Source organism: Antechinus flavipes, chromosome 1, assembly GCF_016432865.1.
Source record: "Antechinus flavipes isolate AdamAnt ecotype Samford, QLD, Australia chromosome 1, AdamAnt_v2, whole genome shotgun sequence".
Taxonomy (NCBI): Eukaryota; Metazoa; Chordata; class Mammalia; order Dasyuromorphia; family Dasyuridae; genus Antechinus; species Antechinus flavipes.
Genome location: NC_067398.1, coordinates 288327776 through 288350048, shown reverse-complemented (window position 1 = coordinate 288350048; position 22273 = coordinate 288327776). Strand labels below are relative to the sequence as shown.

At 32.4% G+C, this 22273-nt stretch overlaps 1 protein-coding gene across 1 annotated transcript in view; it reads left to right on the top strand.

The window, feature by feature from the left end:
- Positions 1-22273, top strand: part of ROR2 (receptor tyrosine kinase like orphan receptor 2) — a 312511-nt gene that overhangs the window by 233643 nt on the left and 56595 nt on the right. The gene's annotated exons all lie outside the window — the stretch shown is intronic.

The window sequence follows — 22273 nt, the reverse complement described above, 5'->3', positions numbered from 1 at the left end:
TCTCCGGAGAAAACTGAAATGTAATAAAAAAGAATATACTTATTCTCAGCAATACATGACACCTACACACAAAAAAAATGATTTTCTATTAGGGCATAAAAAGCTCAGAATATAGAGCTTCCACATAGAAAATATAGAAAAGCAGAAATATTAAATCCATCATTTCAGATCATAGTCAAATAAACAGTATAATCAATAACAGGCAATGGGAAGATAGATTAAAAATTAATTGCAAAAAATCTAATCCTATATACTGCAACATATCCAACATATAAAGGACTGCTTGCCATCTAGGGGAGGGGGTGGAGGGAGGGAGGGGAAAAAAATCGGAACAAAAACGAATGCAAGGGATAATGTTGTAAAAAAAAAAAATTACCCTGGCATGGATTCTGTCAATATAAAGTAATTATTAAATAAAAAATTAAAAAAAAATCTAATCCTAAAAAAAAATGAGTCAAAGAACAAATCATAGAAACAATTGATATTTCATTAAAAAAATAACAAGAATGAGAGAACATATGAAAAATTATGCTATGCAGTCAAAGTGTTACTTAGAGGAATTTTTATATCTCTAATCACTTGCACTAATAAAATATAGAAAAAGCAGATTAATGAATTGGGCATGCAACTAAAAAAACCAGAAAATGATCAAACTAAAAACCCTCAGTTGAATACCATGTTAGAATTTCTGAAAATCAAAGGAGAGATTAATAAAATTGAAAGTAAAAAAGTCAATAAACTAATGCATAAAACTAGTAGCTGATTTTTTTTGGAGGGCGAGAACAATAAAATGGATAAACTATTGGTTCATTTGATTCTGTAAAAAGCAAATAAAAAAAATTAATTACCAATATCAAAAATTAAAGGGTGAATTCATTATCAATAAAGAAGAAATTAAAACAATAATCAGGAGTGCATAGGAATACATGCAGCTTACCTTAAAATGATAAGTAATATCTACCTTAAAATATCAGTAAGCTATAATAGGGATAAGCCAGAAGACTTCCTAATAAGATCTGGGGTGAAGCAAGGATACCCATTATCACCTCTATTATTTAATAACTGTACTAGAAATTTTAGCTATAGCAATAAGAGAATAAAATAAAATTGAAGGAATTCAAATAATCAGTGAAGAAACAAAATTATCATTATTTGTATGTGATATAATAATGTATTTAGGGAATCCTAAAAAATCAACTAAAAAACTAATGCAAGTAATTACCAATTTTAGCAGAATTGCAGAACATAAAATAAATCTACAGAAACCATCAGCATTTTTACATATTACCAGCAAAATCCAGCAGCAAGAGATAGAAAAAGAAATTCCATTCAAAATAACTTGATCGCCTAATTGCCAAGAGACATCCAGAAACTACGTGATATTAATTACAAAACACTTTTCACCCAAATAAAGTCTCATGTAAATAGTTGAAAAAATATTAATTGCTCATGAGCGAACTGATTCAGTATAATAAAAATGATAATTCTACATAAATTAATCTATTTATTTAGCGCCATACCAATCAAACTAGCAAAGCCTTATTTTTTAGAGCTAGTAAAATAATAGCAAAATCCATCTGGAAAAATAAAAGCTAACTGATTTCAAGGGAATCTTGAAAAAAAAATGTGAAGAAAAGTGTTCTAGCCATACCAGATCTCAAAATGTAGTATAAAACAGTAATTATCAAAATAATTTCATATTGTCTAAAAAATGATGTTGGGAATCATTGGAATAGACTAAGTACACGTTGAGCAGCTAAGTGGTACAGTGGATAGAGCAGCAGCTCTGAAGTCAGGAAGACCTGAATTCAAATCTGAGCTCAGACACTTAATACTTTCTACCTATGTGACCCAGAGCAAGTCACTTAACCCCAATTGGCCCAGCAAAATAAATAAATAAATAAAATTAAGTGCAGCATACATTATGACAAATGGCCATAGTAATCTAATATATAATAAATCCAAAGATCCAAGTTTTGGGGACAAGAATTCATTATTTGACAAAAACTGTTGAGATAATTGGAAAACTAGGTACAAGATGTTGATCTCACACATATACCAAGATAAGATCAAAATGAATACATAATTTACACTTAAAAGATGATACCATATCATAGGAGCATATGGAATGGTTTCCTTGTTGAATCTATGGATAAGGAAGACTTTATGATCAAAGAAGAATCAGAGAATATTATGAAATGCAAAATGGATAATTTTGGTTACATTACATTAAAAAGGTTTTGCAGAAATAAAACCAATGCAACTAATATTAGAAACAAAGTAGAAAACTTGGTAAATATTTTATAAGTATCCTTAATAAAGTTCTCAAACATATAGAGAGCTGAATCAAATTTATTAAAATCATTTGAAAATTAATAAATGATCAAAGAATCTGAATGAGCAGTTTTCAGACCAAGAAATTAAAGCTATTTGTAGATGCAAAAAAGTGTTCTAAATCACTGTTAATTAGAGAAATGTACATTAAAACAATTCTCAAGTAGATTTCATACCTATCAGATTAGCTAAACTGAGAAGAAAACAAAATCATAAGTGTGTTAGAGAGGATATGTGAAAATTGGCACATTAATGCTCTGTTGGTGGATCCAACTATTCTGGAGATTAATTTGGAACTATACTCAAAAGGCTATCAAACAGTACTGGATCTGCATCCCAAAGGTATCATAAAAAGGGAAAAAGGACCCACATGTACAAAAATGTAGCATTTCTTTTTGTGGTGGCAAGGAATTGGAAACTGATAGAATGCCCATCAATGGGGAAATGACTAAATAAGTTGCAGCATATGAATAGAATGGAATATTATTTTGCAATAAAAAATGATGAATAGGCAAGTTTCAGAAAAACTTATAAAATTTTACACAAACTGATGCTGAATGAAGTGAGTGTTATATACAATAACAGCAACATTACATGATAATCAACTATGATAGACTTAGCTCTTCTCAGCAATATACAAGACAATTTCAATAGTGTTGTGATAGAAAATGCCATCTACATGCAGAGAAAGAACTATAGAAACTGAATGAGAATTGAAGCATACTATTTTCATTTTATAAATTTAAATTTAATTTTAAAACAAGTTTAAAAATACCAAAGAGAGAAAACCAAATGGGAAAATGACCTATATGTACAAAAATATTATTACTAGCTATTTTTGTGGTTGCTAAGTATTGGAAAGGAAGGGTATTCTCATCAGTTGGGGAATAATTGAACAAAGAGAGAGACAGAGACAGAGAGAGATGGAAAGAGACAGAGAGAAATGGAGAGAGAGAGAGAGAGAGAGAGAGAGAGAGATGGAGAGAGAGAGACAGAGAGATAGATGGAGACAGAGACAGAGAGACAGAGAGGATAACTGATAAGCAAAACTTACAGCTACAAAGGGAGAAAATAAAATTCATAGATGTATCTCTTACTGTTCCTCTGATGCAGTCCTGTTCCAGTGTGTTCTAAGAACAGTTCTTCAGTTCAGGTCACTTGTAGAAAGTCTCCACTATACTAAAAATTTACCACAAAATTAATCCAAATAAAAAATTTTAATTTACTTGGGCAATACACAAGTCAAATAATTAAAGTTGTTTCAAATTTTATATCTATTACTATAAAATCAAATTTGGAACCTCTTAGATCATGGAGTTTATAATTTTAGGTTATTAAATCATTATGTTGAAATATATTAAATATATATACTTATACAAATACATATATATATATACACAAAAACATACATAGATAAACACATATATGTATTATGAAACTCAGATACAAATAGAAAATTAGAACTCAATTTTATAGTTATTCATTTCTAATTCACAGTATTTCCCCACAAGAAGAAATTAATCTATAAGAAAACACTTTTTATAGGAAGGTGTATTCTATTACAAAAATGAAGTCATTTAAAAGTTGCCAGATTAACATCAGTCACCACAAAAAGTTCTGGGTGGGATACAAAAATACATTGAGTAATCAGTGTGTATCAAGTAAATTATTTGTAATCCACTCTTATTCAAAGATAATTAATTGTACTGATATTCCTTTCCTTAATATAGAATTGAAAGTTATGATATTAATGTCACTAAATAACAAAAATATATCCAAATTTCACAGATTTTTATATCATTTGCATAATTACATACTATCATGAAAAATTAAAGGACTTTAACTTATACAGTAATAACTAATAATAGATGTCAAAGCTAAATGCTCAATTAGTTCACTGGAATAATATAAATGTTATTTGTAATAATATATAAAGAACTATAGGCCACAAAGCTTAAATCTTATATCTATTATTTTACTACTAACACAGATGTGCTCCAATGTTAACCTAGAATATAAAGATTTAATATTGTGTTCATTCTGATCAACTTTCTATCAGTGAAGGATAGGGACATAATTATAAAAGAGTCAAATTTAGGCAAAAGTCCTGGCTAATTGCATTGAGCAATCTCAGAACCATCTGAATGCAATATTTTCAAGAGGAAATATCATTTTGAGGAAATTGAATCAGGAAAATCCTATATCAGTCATTCCCCTAGCCTTTCCCATGAAAACTTCACTTGCATTTCATGTATGTAAAACCCCATAAAGTTGCTGGCATCATGGATTTATTGGCTCAATAACATTATGTAATGAATCAGAGTCAGAATAACATAGTAGTCCTATAAGGTCTTAAATAGCAAGTTCCAATAATTAGAGCTTCAGATGGATTCAGATCTCAAGGATCACATATTCTAGATAACAACTATTGACTATAATCTTAAATTGTTAACAGTAAGACATTCATTTTGCATGTAATGGGGTAATATTTTTCTGTAAGAAATTATATGCAAGCAGATTTCAGAAAAACCTAGAAAGAGTTACATGAACTGATGCTGAGTGAAGTGAGAAGAACCAGGAAAACATAGGACATGGTTAGCACATTGTGTAATAATCTATTATGATAGATTTAGCAATACAGTGATTCAGTACAATTCCTTGTGATGTAAAATGTCATCTACAAACAGAGAAAGAACTATGTAAACTAAATACAAATAGACTATTTGCATTCTTTAATAGGTTTTTTTTTTCCTTTCTGGTAATTTTCCCCTTTTTTCTGATTCTTCTTTCACAACTAATATGGGAATATGTTGAACGTGATTTTGCATGTATAACTTGTATTGCATTATTATCTGTCTTGTGGGAGGAGAGGGAAGGAGAAAAATTTGGAACTTAAAATGTTAGAAAAATAAATGTTGAGGGGGTAGATAAGTGATGCTTTGGATAGAGCACCAGCTCTGAAGTCAGGAGGACCTGAGTTGAAATCTGGCTTCAGACACTTAACTCTTGTTAAAAGTTGTGTGACCCTGGGCAAGTCACTTGCCTCCAATTGCCTCAGGAAAAAAAGAAAAAGAAATGTTGAAAACTATCTTTACATGTAAATGGACAAAAAATAAAATACCATTTGATAGGGAACATAGAATTATGTTAAATTTAAAAAGAAGATAATAAAAAAAAGGATTCAACTAGGAATAATGGATGGAATTTAGTTTTTCCCTAATAATAGCTTTTTATTTTCAAAATATATGCAAAGATAGTTTTCAGCATTCACCCTCACAAAACCTTGTCTATACATGTTTTCATCCCAGATTAAAAAGCAATTATAAGTAAAATCAAATTTTCCATTAGCATGACATAATGATATTTCATAAATTACTATTCTTCACTAACATAACTATACTGAAATCCTAAAACAAAACAAGTTTCTGATTTAAGTCTCACAATATATTGTTTTACAACCTTGTTTACTTATATGTAATTGTACTCATATCATTCTGAAAGAATGAGGTACTTCAGGAATTGAATCTTAATGCATAGGACAAGTTCAAGCTTTAATTTAACTCTTAAACCATGGAATGATTTAATCATTCAAATTAATCAAAACAGCAATGTCTTTCCCACTTATAGCTTTTTATAATAACTTAAGATACTATTGGCTGTGATAGCTATAAGCAGTGATATGGGCCTGGTACTATAAGCAGCCTATATGTAGTGATATGGGCCTAGCATTATCTGTAGCCTAGCATGTAAAAACAGATGGATGTATTTATTTTTATAGTAATGTCCATGTTTTTGTAAGGTCTTAGATGTTGCTGACAATGAGCTGACATTGAACTACTACTAACTGTTCTCTCTCTCTCTCTCTCTCTCTCTCTCTCTCTCTCTCTCCCTCCCTCCCTCCCTCTTTCCTCCCTCTTTTTTTAACATTTATTTAAATCTAAATACAAAAGAAGAAAAAATAAAATATCCATTTATACACACATAGACATGTATCACAAGCCTAGTTTCTTTGTTAATGTATAATATTCCAGCATCAGTGGCCTTTTATTATAGCTGTTGATAGATCCTGTACAATTCTTTTATTTTATTTTATTTTATTTTTTTTTTTGCTTGAAGCAATTTGGGTTAAGTGACTTGCCTAGGGTCACATAGCTAGAAAGTATTAAGTGTCTGAGGCTAGATTTGAACTTACTTCCTCTTGACTTCAGGACTAGCACTGCACCAATTCTGTACAATTCTAATTGTTGCTCCACCATATTTGAATGTTTTGTTTGTTTCTTGTAACATCTCTTTGATTTAGGGATTTGGTTGGTCAAAGGATACAATAAACTATTTGGTTTGAAGATTATAGTATTGTTGACTAAGCTATTGGAGATATTATTTTAATCACATATTTACACAGGATTCTTTTAAAGGAAAAGATCTTGTAAAATATTATTTGTAAACCTATAAACATTTTCAGAACCATCTAGTTTTTGTTTGAGAGTTTTCCATGTTGTGGAATTCCTTCTTAATAAATGGGAATCCTTGTACCAAATGTGGGCCTGATTTTCAAGGATATATTTATGTATTAATTAGGAGGCTTAAGGCAATCGGCCAGTGTTGATTTTCTAGAGGTTTAAGTGAATTATCACATTCTCTATCCATGTGGGATTCCAGGATATAATTTTTTTAATTGCTAATGATATTTTAAGACAGAGAAAATTACCATATGCAGAAAATCATCTCATCATCATTGCCATTGTATACAAATCATACCTAGAAACCCATATAAAGTTATCAAGTATAAAGCGATTAATTTTCCTTAAGCAGAAACCCTGAGAGCCTTCAGGTTTACTTAAATAATAATTAAATAAATCAACAATACAAAAAACCATTTGGGTTTGTATATGGTGATATGTATATTGTTTTTATATGGTAATTGTATGTGGTAATCACAAATCACAATAACTAATATCTAAACCATATTCAGATTCGCAAGGCCTTCCCATAAAATTATCCTGAAAGGTGGATTGACACGATTAATGAGGTGATTTTCTAACCTGTATGTCATATGTCATATGAAGACTTTTATATATATGGGTGTATGTTTGTGTATATAGAGAGGGGGGGAGGGGAAGGAAAGAGAGAGAGAGAAAGAGAAAAAGAGAGAGAGAGAGAGAGAGAAGAGAGAGAGAGAGAGACAGACTGAGACTATAGCTGGTTCCAGACTGATTTCTAAAATCTTTGCAATTTTTAGTTCTTAATTGAAATTAAATTATTGAGTTTTAATTACCAAGCATTGAGTTTAGGATCTGAAATCTTAAATATTAACACCTCAACTCGGTGTCTAATCTACTGATTATTATTATAAATCAGTCTTTTAACAATTAAATCCATTACCAAGAGGAATTTGCATTTCTAACAACTTTCTAATGCAATAAATTATCAAATTAATGTTAACTATTATCTTTGTACATATACATATATAATATATACATATAATTTGGTTTGAAACCACATAGTTAAAAAGTTTCTTAATTTAGTATAACAATATTAATAAATAAATTTCACTAAAAATGAGACAAGGATAAATTCAATTACATCTAGATCTGTTTTCCAAATTCAGAACCTCAATTTATAATTTCAATTATTTAGGATTATGTTTCCACAAGGGCTATTCATTCCAAGCATTTTATATTGTGGATTTATTATTTCCAGCTAACCCTCTGCAAAAGTTTTTAAGTTGACAGTGTATATAACAAGAGGGACCTGAAACACATGGTGTCCTCCATTTTGATTCTTCCTACCCTTCTGTAACTTTTTTGAATTGACTTTCAAATCAAGCTACAAAATTTTCATTCTTAATCTTTTTACTTAAAACAAAGTAAGTTACTCATACCCTATCAACATGTGTATACCATCTGAAGCTGGCAAAAGAGCACCCAGAACAACTCCTCAGGGACAGAAAGACTTAGAGCACATGGATTTGCTGCTGCCTATTTCCTATGTAAAAGATAATGTTTCACATTTCTTTCCAAATCTTATGTACCTTCCATATTTTCACTCAAGGTGTTATTTCTCTTTTTAATCTTTCAAACTCGGAGTACCTAATTTTCTTTTAATTTCAACCATATCCTAGCCTGTACATTAATTAGTGTTATTATTAGAAACCAGAACTGTCTATTCATAGTCCCCATAAATGAAGAAATTTGTGAAGACAAATCCTTTAAAATAATCCATTAAGTTGTTGCTAGGGATAACAAAAACCTTAATAGACATATAGTGAGTGGCTTATGTTCCTGTTGAAACACAAGAATGTGGTTCTGGCTACTCTAAAACCATGAAACCCCATTTATCAGATTACAAAAGTCTTGACTGCCTAATTAACAGTTTTACAATTTAAAAATCATACACATCCTCCTTTTTTTGTCTTGTTTCTCTTCACCTTTTAGAATCTTGAATTCATACTTAATGATCTGCAAATCAAAAGTCCTGTATTTTTTCTCATATGATGATACTTACAAAAAACATCATTTATAATGCTAATATACATTTTATTTTAAACTAATTACTGATATTCTGAAGTGTTAACAGTTAATGCTATCATTAAAAAAAAAACACTACCCTATTTTTGCAGTATTAAACGCATAGTCTTGATGTCAAATATATTAGGTTGGGGGTAAAGAACCAAGACAGTTCTCTAGATTTAATTTGCACATAATCTACAAAATTTAGCTTTGGGATTCAATTAAATCTAAATTCATCTTAACTTTTGGAGTAACAAAAATTTTTCTTGACTTTTCCCACATCAGGCCTTGATGATAGCTTCTGGATGCTCAGTCTAGTATAAAGTATATATAAAGTCCAGTATAAAGCTGCTATTAGAATTTCATCCAAAGAAAAAAGCTTGGTTTTACTCAGTGAAGGAGATCCCTTTGCTGATTCCATTTCCCAGACGAAATCTTAAGAGACTTTCACTATTGCTTTTTCAGTTTCTTTACTTAACAAATTAATCTTAGAAAACTTCACACAAATGAACACAGAGACAAATGGAAGAGAGCCAAAGTGACCTAAAAAGCAAAAAGTTGAGATGAAAAACAACTTTCTTTCCTTGCTTTAATATCTTTTTTAGTTTTCTGACTTTACTTTACTGCAAGATTCCTTTTGACACACCTTTCCCTAAAAACAATAGGTCCTCAGGAATTATAGTTTTAGATATTCTCTGAAGAATATTGGCTTGAATTTCACTTTTTGAAATGCTAGTCTTGCTCATGAGGTAAAATAAGCATTAGGAATGGTAAGTAGAAATATATTTGCGAGAGCAATATATTGTAAAAAGAATTTTATGTAAAAATAACATAACAATTTTTATAGTAATTGAAATTGTCCATTGATTCTTCTATTTTGTCCTAGAGATCTTTTGTTAATTTTCAGCTTTCTTTAATTTTGTTTTTATTTCCTTTCTCTTTTTCAAAATCTCATTTTTATAAATTTTGTAATTTTATATTCTCCAACTCTTGCCCATATTTCATTGCCTATGAAACTTTTTTGAACTTTTGTAGGTAATCCCATGAAAAACAAGCTAACAAGTTTATGTAACTAGGCAGGAAAGTCCAAGAAAAGTCACTTTTGAGTTAATTAATACCTTATAATTTATTGATCTAGAAGCACTTTTCACGTTCTTACCTAGAGTTTCTCCTATTCTTCTTCCCATTTTTCATTCATTTCAGTAATATCCAACTCTTTGTGATCTCATCCAGATTTTTCCTGGCAAAGATAGTAACATTTCTTGCTTCTATTCACTTTACAGACGTGGAAACTGAAGCATACAAGGTTAAGTGACTTGCCCATGGTCATATAGCTAGTAAGTGTCTAAGGTCAGATTTGAACTTACATCTTCTGGATTCCAGGCTTGTTCTATGCACTGGGACATCCAGCAAACTTTCTAGGAATATTGTTTTATTGTTTATTCCTCAAGTCCCTGCTCTAGTGATTTTCTAATAAATGAAACTTTTCTTTTCCATTTTTAAAACTAGTTAACACAGTTTTGTATAGTTAAGCAAACAAAGAGATTCTTTTGTATCTGAATTGCCTCACTTGAGTTTTGGAAAGGAATTACAATTGTGCTCCTTTCAGAGAGATGTGTCTCCCATAAGGAAGGAATATAATGATCTATACCACTTTTAGGTCTTCCTTGTTGTACACCTTAGCAAAGATAATTAACAGCCCTGATAATGTTCCTTAATTGTTCTGGAATATCATTAATCTTTATCCACCCCCATATTCTCTCAACCTTTAATTTATCAATGTTGTTCTTATAATCCTATACAGGAAAAGAAACTGAGTCCAAATCTAAATACTAGATTTGGAAATAGTTATTTCATTATAATATGTTGCCCTCCCCAAAGGTACTTTTAGACTCCCCATTTGAGGGCCTGGATTGGGCCTATGAATATGCTTAGCTAAATGTTATAGAACAAACTTTCTGTTAGCTTCAACAGGTATGAGATGGTTGAATTTTCGGTGGATTAGTATTGTGTGTGTGTGTGTGTGTGTGTGTGTGTGTGTGTGTGTGTGTGTGTGTTTAATTGTTGTTTTCTATATTTTATTTTGTCTTGATCTCACTTCTAAATCCTTCTTAATTAGTCTACCATATCTCTTATATTTCCTGACTAATTTTCCTTTTCCTTATCTATTTAATATTTTAATCTGTTCAATGATGGAGTATGAGAATTTCTTTTTTTTTTCTTTTCTTTTCTTTCTTTTCTTTTCTTTCTTTTCTTTCTTTCTTTCTTTCTTTCTTTCTTCTTCTTCTTTCTTTCTTTCTTCTTCTTCTTCTTCTTCTTCTTCTTCTTCTTCTTCTTCTTCTTCTTCTTCTTCTTCTTCTTCTTCTTCTTCTTCTTCTTCTTCTTTTTCTTCTTCTTCTTTTTTTTTTTTTTGCTGAGGCAATTGGGGTTAAATGACTTGCCCAGGGTCACACAACAAAGAAGTGTTACAAGTATCTGTGGCCAGATTTAAATCCAGGTCCTCCTGACTTTAGCTGGTGCTCTATCCACTGTGCCACCTAGCTGTCCCAAGTATCAGAATTTCTGCCGATGAATCAATATTTGGAACTTTGCTTGATGGAGCTACAATTTTGTTATGAATTATAAAACCCATTTTGGTAATAGAAACTTTGGCTCTTGATGATTTTGTTGCAGTGATAGTTAAAGGATTGAAGATCAAAATCTTTATGGAGTCTTCTACATAGCACTTTTCTGCATTATTGTGCTATTCAATGAACTTGATTATAGCAATCAATAAAATCTACAATAATTAAAAAAAACCTTACTTTAGGTATTACTTTAACCCCTGTATTTAATATTATTTTATCCAGAGTTCATCTCTTGCAACAACATTAACTGTTTTAAGTTTTTACCTACCTAACCACTGAACTCTGGAAATACAAACAAAAATTTTAACCAAAAAAAAAAAAAAAAAGCAAAAAGTCTAAATGTTCAAGAAGGGAATTGATTCATTATTAACAAGAGTTATTGATACACCTAGCTTACCCAAATAATTTGTTTCAAATTTCAAATTTAATGTAATTTCAACAAATCATAGTGAGATTGTTGAGCATCATTGACATAATCAGATGTTCATTTCCTACACTGTGTAGCTTAGAAAATGTAGCTTACCTTTTATTCTTTTGGCTTTTCTACCCTTTATTTTAGTGAATCAAGACCCATAGATTGGAATTCAGTAGCTCCACTTTGGCTTCAACAGTGTTATTTGTTTGAATGGAACTGAATACAGTCATGTTAAGTTGCTAATCTAAAATCAGTCAGATTTTTATAAAGATGTATGTTTATGTCTCACTATATTTAAAAATCTATTCTCTTCTATGTTCTAATAAGTTGTAAATATGACATGATATCTAAATATAAGAGTAAATGAAAAAACCATAAACATCTAATGACAGAATCTATAAGCTAGAAAAGATCTTGAGTACCATCTAGTCCTGACCAATATGCACCTACTCAAGACATTTTTTACGAATTCCCTTTAAAGAGACTTTGGTCTCTGTAAATTCTCTATTCTGAGGCAAGTGTGGTGTGTTGTGATGAATTTGGAGAGCCTGCCACTGGAGGATTTAGACACTATGTATCTCTGGACACATCAATTACCTTTTCTGGTTCTCAGTGTCTTCATCTGTAAAAAAATGAGAATGAACTAAATGATGTAGTGTTATCTTCAATCTCTAAATTTGTGGTTCTATACTTTGCAAAGGCAGCCCATACACTGTAGTGTGGCATTAATTGTTGGGAGATTTTCCCATAAGTCTAGTCTAAGAGTCCTCCCTACAGCCTTTACTCAATGCTTCTAGTTTTACCCTCAGGGTGGCCAAGCAGAACAATTTCTTCCACATAACATTCTTTCAAACACTCTGAAGGCAGATATCCCTAAGATTTCTTTTCTTCAGGTTATCATCTACTATGTGTCAGGCACTATGCTAAGCATTTTACTTTTTTTATCTCATTTCATCTTCTCAAAAACCCTGTGAGAGAGTTGTTATTATTTTTATTTAGCAAGTGAGGAAAGTGATGCAGACAGAAATTAAGTGACTTGCCCCATGTCACACATGTGAATATCTGGGTCTAGATTTGAACTCAAATCTTCCTGATTTTAAGTCTAGTACTTCATATTTTGTGCTACTTAGCTGTTCCTGGTGACTACCTTCTGGAATCTTGAACTGAATATAGTACTCCAGCACTCCAGATATGATCTTACATGGCAGAATAAGCTTTTCTGGATAACTAAAGTTCTCTAACACTATAATTTCACACTTCTGTGTCAGATTTGTGATCTATTTCCCAAATTCCTCATTTAATTTTTCCTTTGATTAGGTGTATTGCAATATAGACCTTACAACTTATTGTTCTGCTTCTCTGTGTGTATGTATATATGTATGTATAATAACCCTATTCCCATCTCTTATTTAATTTATATTCTATTTTCAAATAAGGCATATCTTTACAGGTATAAATTCCATTGACAAATCCCATCCTTTCAATTCTTAGTAATAAATATCAGGTAAAATTTATGTTAGAATTCATTCTGTTTATTTTACACAGCATCATTATTGAACATCTTATAATATGAAATATCGACCTACTTTTAATTTTCCTTTTACTCTGTTGTACGTGTTCTCTCTGTGGGAGAGATTTGTGAGAAAAGGTAGGGGAACAGCACAAAAACAAAACAAAAACCAACCAAAAGAAAAGCATTGAAGAGAAGAAGGTAGTCAGCAGTACTAAATACTGTAGAGATATGAGGATTAACAAAAAATTTAGATTTTTCAGTTAGAAATCCTTAGTAAGGGGCATGTGTTGCAGTATCATACTGAAAAAATTCAAGCCCACATAGGTGCCAAGAAAAGGCACACATTTGAGATAACACACATATTGGATTCTTCTCTTTAAGGGAAGCAGCAACTTTCCTGGGTAGAAGTCTATTTTTTAATAGAGGAAAAACGTTGTGCTAGCAGGAAGATGAGATCATCTTAGGCACTTGAACAAGAGGTGAGGATTTTCTAAACTGCATATTTAGTATCCCGGAACCCACTTGAATTATCTACTAAGAGGGGCCAAACCACAGTGTAAATCACATGCTAATCGGCTCTAAGTTTACCAGAGGATTAGCAAATATAAATATTTCACGGGTGCTAAGTGGGAAAAATCCCTTTGCAAAGTAGGAAAATCCCTTTGTGGTTATCAAGTTGGGGTTGGAGTGTGATTGGTTAGTTCAGCAACCTGATCTGAGGGGCTTTGGAAAGGGGCCGTGGTCACATTTGAGAAATTCACTTATCATTAATAACTTTGGAAAAGTCTGTTTTCATTTGAATCCTTAGGTGTGAAGTCAGATTTTAGAGGTTTTTTGAAAGTTAGAGGAGGAAAAAGTGAAAGCAATAAATGGAAGGGGTTAGGCTTAGGAATGGAATAATAGCACTATTAATTAGCCATAATGAAGTGGGTTTTGTTTTGTTTTTTGTTTTTCAGTAAATGGAGAATTTGGACATGTTTGTTGGCAACAGGAGAAAGTAGAAGTCCAAGGAGAAATTGAGGATGTAAGAGGAACAGAAAAATACATAGAGTCAGAAAAATTATGTCTATGGGATAAATTGTTGGAAATGATAGGAAGTGTTAGCCTTTTCAAAGCCATCCTGAGTGGTTATTTGAGTCTGAGTGAAAAAGAAGACAAAAAGGGTTGATGCTAAGGAAAGTTGTAAATAAAGAAATAGGGGAAGGAAAGGAGTTGTTAGCAAATCTATTTTCTTTACAAAGTATGAAAAGATATATCTTCAGCTGTGAGGGCAAGAAACAGTATTTTGGAAAAAGAGAAGGTCTGCAATAGCTCCTTAGGGGAATAATTTAGCAAAAAAATTTTTTTACTGTAGAGAGGACACAATTGATATTAGAAAATATTAATTTGTAGTGGATCATACAGCCAGATTCTGTTTGTTTCTTTGTGTACATTTGGTAACTTATGAAGAAAATTGGAGGAGGTAACCATGCAAGGAGTAATCAAAGGTTGAAGTTTAACATGGTATAGGTTGATGTTTGGCTTGATATTCATCAATAGAACAAGCAAGCAAAGGATAACTTGTTGGTTTGTTTCTTGAGACATGTCTTACATTCTTTAGAGGCAACTAAATGGCTCAATGAATAGAATACCAGTCCTGGAATCAAAAAGACCTAAGTTCAAAGACAATATCAGACAATGTCTGAGTTGACCCTGGGTAAGTCATTTAACCACTGTTTGCCTCATTTTTTTTTTCAATTATAAAATGGGAGTAATAAGAGCATCTTCCTCACCAGCTTGTTGTAAGGATCAAATGAGATAATATTTATTAAAAACTTAACATGGTATCTGGTACACAATAATTATTCCTTTTCTTTTTTTTTTTTTGCTTTTTAAACATTTTTATTTTTGTCTTTTTTAAACATAACATATATTTTTCAATATATCTCTTCCTTCTTTCAGAGAACCATCCCTTATAACAAAGAATTAGAAAATAGGGGAAAAATTCAATAAAACTAAAACTAAATAAAACTACCATCAACCAACATCTACAGTATGCCATACCCTGAGTACTTTCACCTCTGCAGAAAAAGAGAGGAAGTACATGTTCATTATGTCTCTTGTCATGTCCAAGTTTTGTCATTGTAATTTAACAACATCCAGTTTCAATGGTTTTATTTTTTTTCTATTTACATTGTAATAGTCATTTAAAATATTTTCCTTAGTTCTTATTTCCATTTTATGCATCACTATTTTTGTTTTCTGTTTTTATTTTATACAAAAATTTAAAAACTTTCTATTTTCAAAATACATGCAAAGATAGTTTTTAATATTCACCCTTGAAATACCTTTTGACCCAAATTTTTCTACATTTCTTCTCCCCATCCCTATTCCCTAGACACAAGTAACCCAATATAGGTTAAACATGTGCAATTCTTCTAAACATATTTTCACATATATCATGCTACACAAAACAAGGCATATCAACAAGGAAAAAAATGACAAAGAGGGAAAAAGCAAACAACAACAACAACTGTGAAAATACTATGTTGTGATCTACATTCAGTCTCATAGTCCTCTTTCTGGATGCAGGTGGCTCTTTCCATCACAAATCTACTGGAATTGGCCTGAATCAGCTCATTCTTGAAAAGAGTCATGTCCATCAGAGATGGCCATTACATAATCTTGCTTTTTGCTATATACAATGTTCTCTTGGTTCACTTAGCATCAGTTCATGCAAGTTTCTCCAAGTCTTTCTGAAATCATCCTGCCAATTGGTTCTTATAAAACCATAATATTTCATTATATTTATATACCATAACTCACTCAGCCATCCCCCAATTGATGGGTGTCCACTCAGTTTCTAGTTCTTTGCCACTACAAAAAGAGCTGCCACAAATATTTTTGCACATGTGAGTTCCTTTCCCTTTGTAATGATTTCTTTGAAATACAGATCCAGTAGGGATACTACTGGATCAAAAGGTACATATAAATTGATAGCCCTTTGGCCATAGTTCCAAATTGCTCTCTAGAATGGTTGGGTCATTTCACAACTCCACCACAATATATTAATGTCTCAGTTTTCCCACATCCCCTCCAATATTTATCATTATCTTTTCCTGTCCTCTTAGCCAATCTGAGAGGTATGTAGTGGTACATTAAAGTTGTCTTAATTTGCATTTCTCTAATCAGTAGTGATTTAGAGCATTTTTTCATATGACTAGAAATGGTTTCAATTTCCTCATCTGAAAACTGTCTGTTTGTGTCCTTTGACCATTTATCAATTGCAGAGTGGCTTGTATTCTTATAAATTTGAGTCAATTCTCTATATATTTTAGAAATAAGGCCTTTATCAGAGCCCTTAGATATAAAAATCCCCCCCAAAATTTTTTTCTATTTTGTTTTTAATCTTGGCTACATTGATTTTGTTTCTATAAAATCTTTTTTAATTTAATAAAGTCAAAAATATCTATTTTGTATTTCATAATATTCTCTAATTCTTCTTTGGCCACAAATTCCTTCCTTCTCCACAGATCTGATAGTAAGACTATTCCTTGTCTTTATTCTTATACTCTCTAGCAGTTTTTTTTCCTTAAGGCAATTAGGGCTAAGTGAGTTTCCTAGGGTCACACAACTAGGAAGTGTTAAGTGTCTGAGGCCAGATTTGAACTCAGGTCCTCCTGACTTCAAGGCTGGTGCTCTATCCACTGTACACGTAGCTACCCCTTATACTCTCTAGTGTTTTTAATAGGAATGAGTAGTGTATTTTGTCAAATGCTTTTTCTATATCTATTGATATAATATGATCTCTTTGCTAGCATTTTATTTAAGATTTTTACATCAATATTCATTAGAGAAATTGTTCTATTTTGGCCTTGCTTGGTTTAGATATCAGCACCATAGCTGTGCCATAAACAGAGTTTGGTAGGATTCCTGCTTTCCCTATTTTTTCAAATAATTTGCATAGTACTGGAATTGATTATCTTTAAATATTTAGTAGAATTCACTTGTAAATCCAAATAGCCCTGGAGATTTTTTCTTAGGGAGTTCATTAATAGCCTGTTCAATTTCCCTTTCTAAAATGGAACTATTTATGTAATGTATTTCCTCCTCTCTTAATCTGGGAAATCTCTATTTTTGTAAGTATTCATTTCACTTAGATTATCATATTTATTGCCATATAGATGGGCAAAATAGGTCCTAATTATTTGTAGAGGGTCTCAGATAGTGGGGGAACTCTGGGTAAGGTATAAGTCCCTTCAGCCCAGAGGAAACCCATAGACAGTATCTGGTTTGGCTCCCCATTTCCCTTTGGTGTCCTCCTCCCTTCCTGAGAAGTCAGGGAGGGTGTGATTACTTCCCTTTGGTGTTCTCACCTTTTCCTGAGAAGTCAAGGAGGGCATGACCACCTGTGTTCTACTTGAGGCAAGGGAAACTTACAGTAAAGAGATAGTTTACATAGCAGGATACTTATAGTTAGCACATACTTAGTGTGATTGATGATATAATGGTTCTCTAGTTTGCACATACTTCGTGTGCTGTAATGATGTAATCATACTGAGATATTTAAGGGCTGAGAACACTGGAAATAGGGACTCTCCATCTTTGACCATCTTGGTGGCTCTCTTGCCTCCTTCACTCCTCCACTAAGACTAAGGCTGGTCCTGAAATCCTCCCAAAGAGCTAGTCCAGACACAATATATGGTGTCCGAACATGGGACATAAGAAACACAAGAAACAAAGAAGCAGCAGCGCTTGAGAGCTGTTCATGTGTAGGATCCTCCCAGAGTTCTTTCAGTAACCTGTGGGGAAAGAAAGGGAGAAGAGATCTGGTAAGACTTTTTTAGTTGGGGTAATTAAATGGGCCAACACATCAAAGGCCCGAGCCAGAAGACTGATGAGAAACTTATGAAAAATACTTGTTCTGACTATAGTCTTCTTCTCCATTTGAAAGTTTGCCTTCATGACATCTCACAAGATTTAACACCTGCTATAGTGCTGTTTGTACTCCTTAGCATGCTGACTCAGTTATCTTAGCATGTGGACTCAGATGCACAAACTAATGCACAAACTTACTGACCATGCTATAGGGGGAAAATAATTGTGTTTCCATAAAACAAAAAACAGGGAATTGTTAAGGACCTTGCCTAGGTGAAGGGAAGGGTGAACAGATAATTTTGCCCAATTCTCTAAGAGCCTCCACAGCTATGAATCATAACACTTGAAGAAGTTTCAAAGCAACCTTCCCAAATGTTCCTTGTGGATTGGGAATGAAATAAATTGGAGGCAAGAGGGAAGAGGAGAGAGATCAGAGAATAGCAACTGCCTCTCAGTGTCCTTGTACCATCATCATCCTCTTACATGAAGAGATCCTTTCTACAGGTCTGAGTTAAACCTCTAGCAGCCACTGGCAGGTGGCTCCTATATCACAACAATTATTGCTTTAATTTCCATTTTGTTGGGGGTTAAGTTCACCTGTTTCATCTTTGATAATGGCAATTTGATTTTCTTCTTTCCTTTTTCTAATCAAGTTAACTAAAGCTTCATATATTTCCTTCTCCTTTTAAATTTGCTTGAATTCTTTTTGTTTCAAAAATGAAAACTTTATCTCAAAAACTTGTTTCAATGAGCAGGGCCAGGAGATCATTATGTACTTCAACAACAATACTATATGATAACCAATTCTGATGGACCTGGCCATCCTCAGCAATGAGATGAACCAAATCAGTTCCAATGGAGCAGTAATGAACTGAACCAGCTACGCCCAGTGAAGAACTCTGGGAGATGACTAAGAACCATTACATTGAATTCCCAATCCCTATATTTTTGCCCACCTGCATTTTTGATTTCCTTCACAGGCTAATTGTACAATATTTCAAAGCCCAATTCTTTTTGTATAGCAAAATAACGGTTTGGTCAAGTATACTTATTGTGTATCTAATTTGTACTTTAATATATTTAACATCTACTGGTCATCCTGCCATCTGGGGGACTGAGTGGGGGAAGGAGGGGAAAAATTGGAACAAGACGTTTGGCAATTGTCAATGCTGTAAAGTTACCCATATACATAAACTGTAAATAAAAGGCTATTAAAAAAAAAAAAAAAACTTGTTTCAAATTTTTTTTTTCACAATACTTTTGCTGACTGTATTTCCCTTCATCCTATTTCTCCCTCTGTTTATTTTATTCTTTCTCCTTTCATCCTGTAAAGGGCTTTGCTTCTGGTTACTCCCTCCTCCAATCACAATCTCCTTGTCTTATCTCCTTCCCCTCCTACTTTCCTGTACAATAAAATAGATTATTATGCCTAATTGGATGTGAATGTTATTTCTTCTCTGAATCAATTTTGATAAGAGATTGATTCACTCACTCTCCCTTACCTCCCCATTTTTCCCCTCCATTGTTGCAACTTTTTCTTGCCATATGTGATAATTTACCCCATTCTACATTTTCCTTTCAGTTTCTTCCAGTACATTTTTCTCTCTTCCCTTAATTTTAAATTTTTAAATGTGATCCCTTCATTTTCAACTCATACCTGTACTCTCTGCCTATAAATATTCCTTCTAACTACCCTAATAATGAGAAAATTTTCTTGAGTTACAAATATCATTTCCCCATGTAGGAATATAAAGAGTTTATTCTTATTTTTCCTTTATATTTTCCCTTTGTTTTGACTTGAAAGTCAAATTTTCTAGTCAGCTTAATTCTCTGGCTCTAGAATATCGGGGCAGTTTTAAATGATAATTTTTGAAATGTGATCTTTAAGCTCTTTTTTTTTTATCATGGCATTCAGATAATTCAATAATTTTAAAATTATCTCACTTCGAAATATTTATTTTCCAGGTCAGTTATTTTTCCAATGAGAAATTTCACTTTCCCTCCCCCCCCCATTTTTTGGTTTTGTTTTGTTGTTTCTTGATTTCTTATAAATAATTAGCTTCTATTTGCTCAGTTCTATTTTTAAGGTTAAATATGTGCAATTCTTTTTAACGTATTTTCATATTTGTTATGTTGTGCAGAAAAAAATAAGACCAAATGGGAAAAACTATGAGAAAGAAAAAAGAAACAACCAAAAAAACTGAAAATACTATGCTTCAATCCATATTCAGTTTTCATTGTTCTCTCTCTGAATGTGCATGCATTTTCCATTTCTAAGTTTATTGGAATTGCCTTGAATCACTGCTTGTTAAGAAAAGTCAATTGTATTATTGTTGGTGTTTGCACTTTTTATTGTATTTACACAATTTAAAGTTAACATTCCACTTCATTTCATAACAGAATAGTAATCACATTATTTTTCAGGAATAACACTGGAGAAAGAATTCCATTCTTCTTTAACTACTCCCTTCAACTATATCCCTAGCTGCTCACCATTGACCTGAAATTATTAAGAGATCTCCTAGTCAATGACCTTTCTCAATGGAGAGTGGGGGAGGCTTGAGGAGGGAAGAAGGGAGAACAATTAGAACTGCAGTTGAGAAAAAATAAAAGATTAAAATATTTTTTAAAATTTTGAAAAAAGATCATTTAGAATGATCTTGGAAGTCATTTAGGGTTCAAATCACTAAATAAATTTTAAAAACACTGACAAATAGCTTCTCCTTTAAAGTTCATTTAATTCAAATTTGTCAGACAATTAAGATTCTGATTGATATTATATGTTGTCCATATATATATACATATATATATATATATATATATATATATATATATATATATATATATATATATATCCCCCTACCGCCTAACAATTTTCATATATCTTCAATGACTTCAGTGCTTGACATCCCAGCTACTGCCTTCATCATAGGGCCTTTCAACATGCATTTTGATATTCTTGTAAATACCCTGATTTCTGAGTTTTTCAATCTATGTGATTCTCAAGAACTATATCCTTCGTTCCATTTCAGCTATACACAGAGATAGTCCTGTGACACCTAAACTAAGAATCTTTGCTAAAAAAAAGTGAGCTCATCATCAAGATTTTCTTTTCCCTTCCTTTTCACCTCACTTTACTTATATGTCTTCCTCCTTTATCTCCTCCTATAATGCTAGAGAAACTGAGGCAAGATAGAGATTAGAGAGTATTTAATATTTTATTTGAAAAGGAGGGATTTACTGGGACCAAATGGATCCATGGTTTGGTCCCAGGGCTAATGAGACTATTATCTACAAGAATCCAGCAAACAATGTGAGTTCTCAATGACATATATACACGTAGCTCAGACTCAAGGGGTAGACTGAGGCAGGGGCGGAGTCAGGGTGCTGAGAGCCAGAACGGGATTCTGACAGGGTGGGGTGAGCCACCAGAGATGGGGATGACATAATGGGGGGAGACACCCTGGAGATGGGGAGAGGCATCTTGATAAGACAGTACCTGATATTCTGATAGCTTGGGATGGGGAGAGGCATTCTGATACTCTAAAATATAAGATCTTTTATCCTTATTAAATATTTTGATTAAGAGGGAGGGGTGGTTTTGCAAGATTGAGCAGAAAAATTATAAACTGAGGCAGAACAATAAGGGAAAACTAGGTAGGACAATTTAGGGAAACTGAGTCAGGACAATAAAAGAGAACTGTGGCATAACATTCCTTTACTTCTTTTCCCATGGTGAATTAGCACTTCTTGCCAGAGCAAAACCTTCCACATGTGCCTTTTATCACAATTTCATCCTACCTTTTCTGTCATATCCTTCTTCCTCACTTAGTCATCTTCAGCGTCTCCAAAGGAAAACAGAGGAAAATGGAAATGATGATTCTGATTTATATAACATGTGTATGATCTGTCAATATAGTCTCTCTTTAAAAAAAAAGTTTTTCTGCTTAAATGGCTTCCTGAAAAGAAGGTAGATCACCCATCTTTCTAACACATATTCCAGTAACTCCTTGAAGCT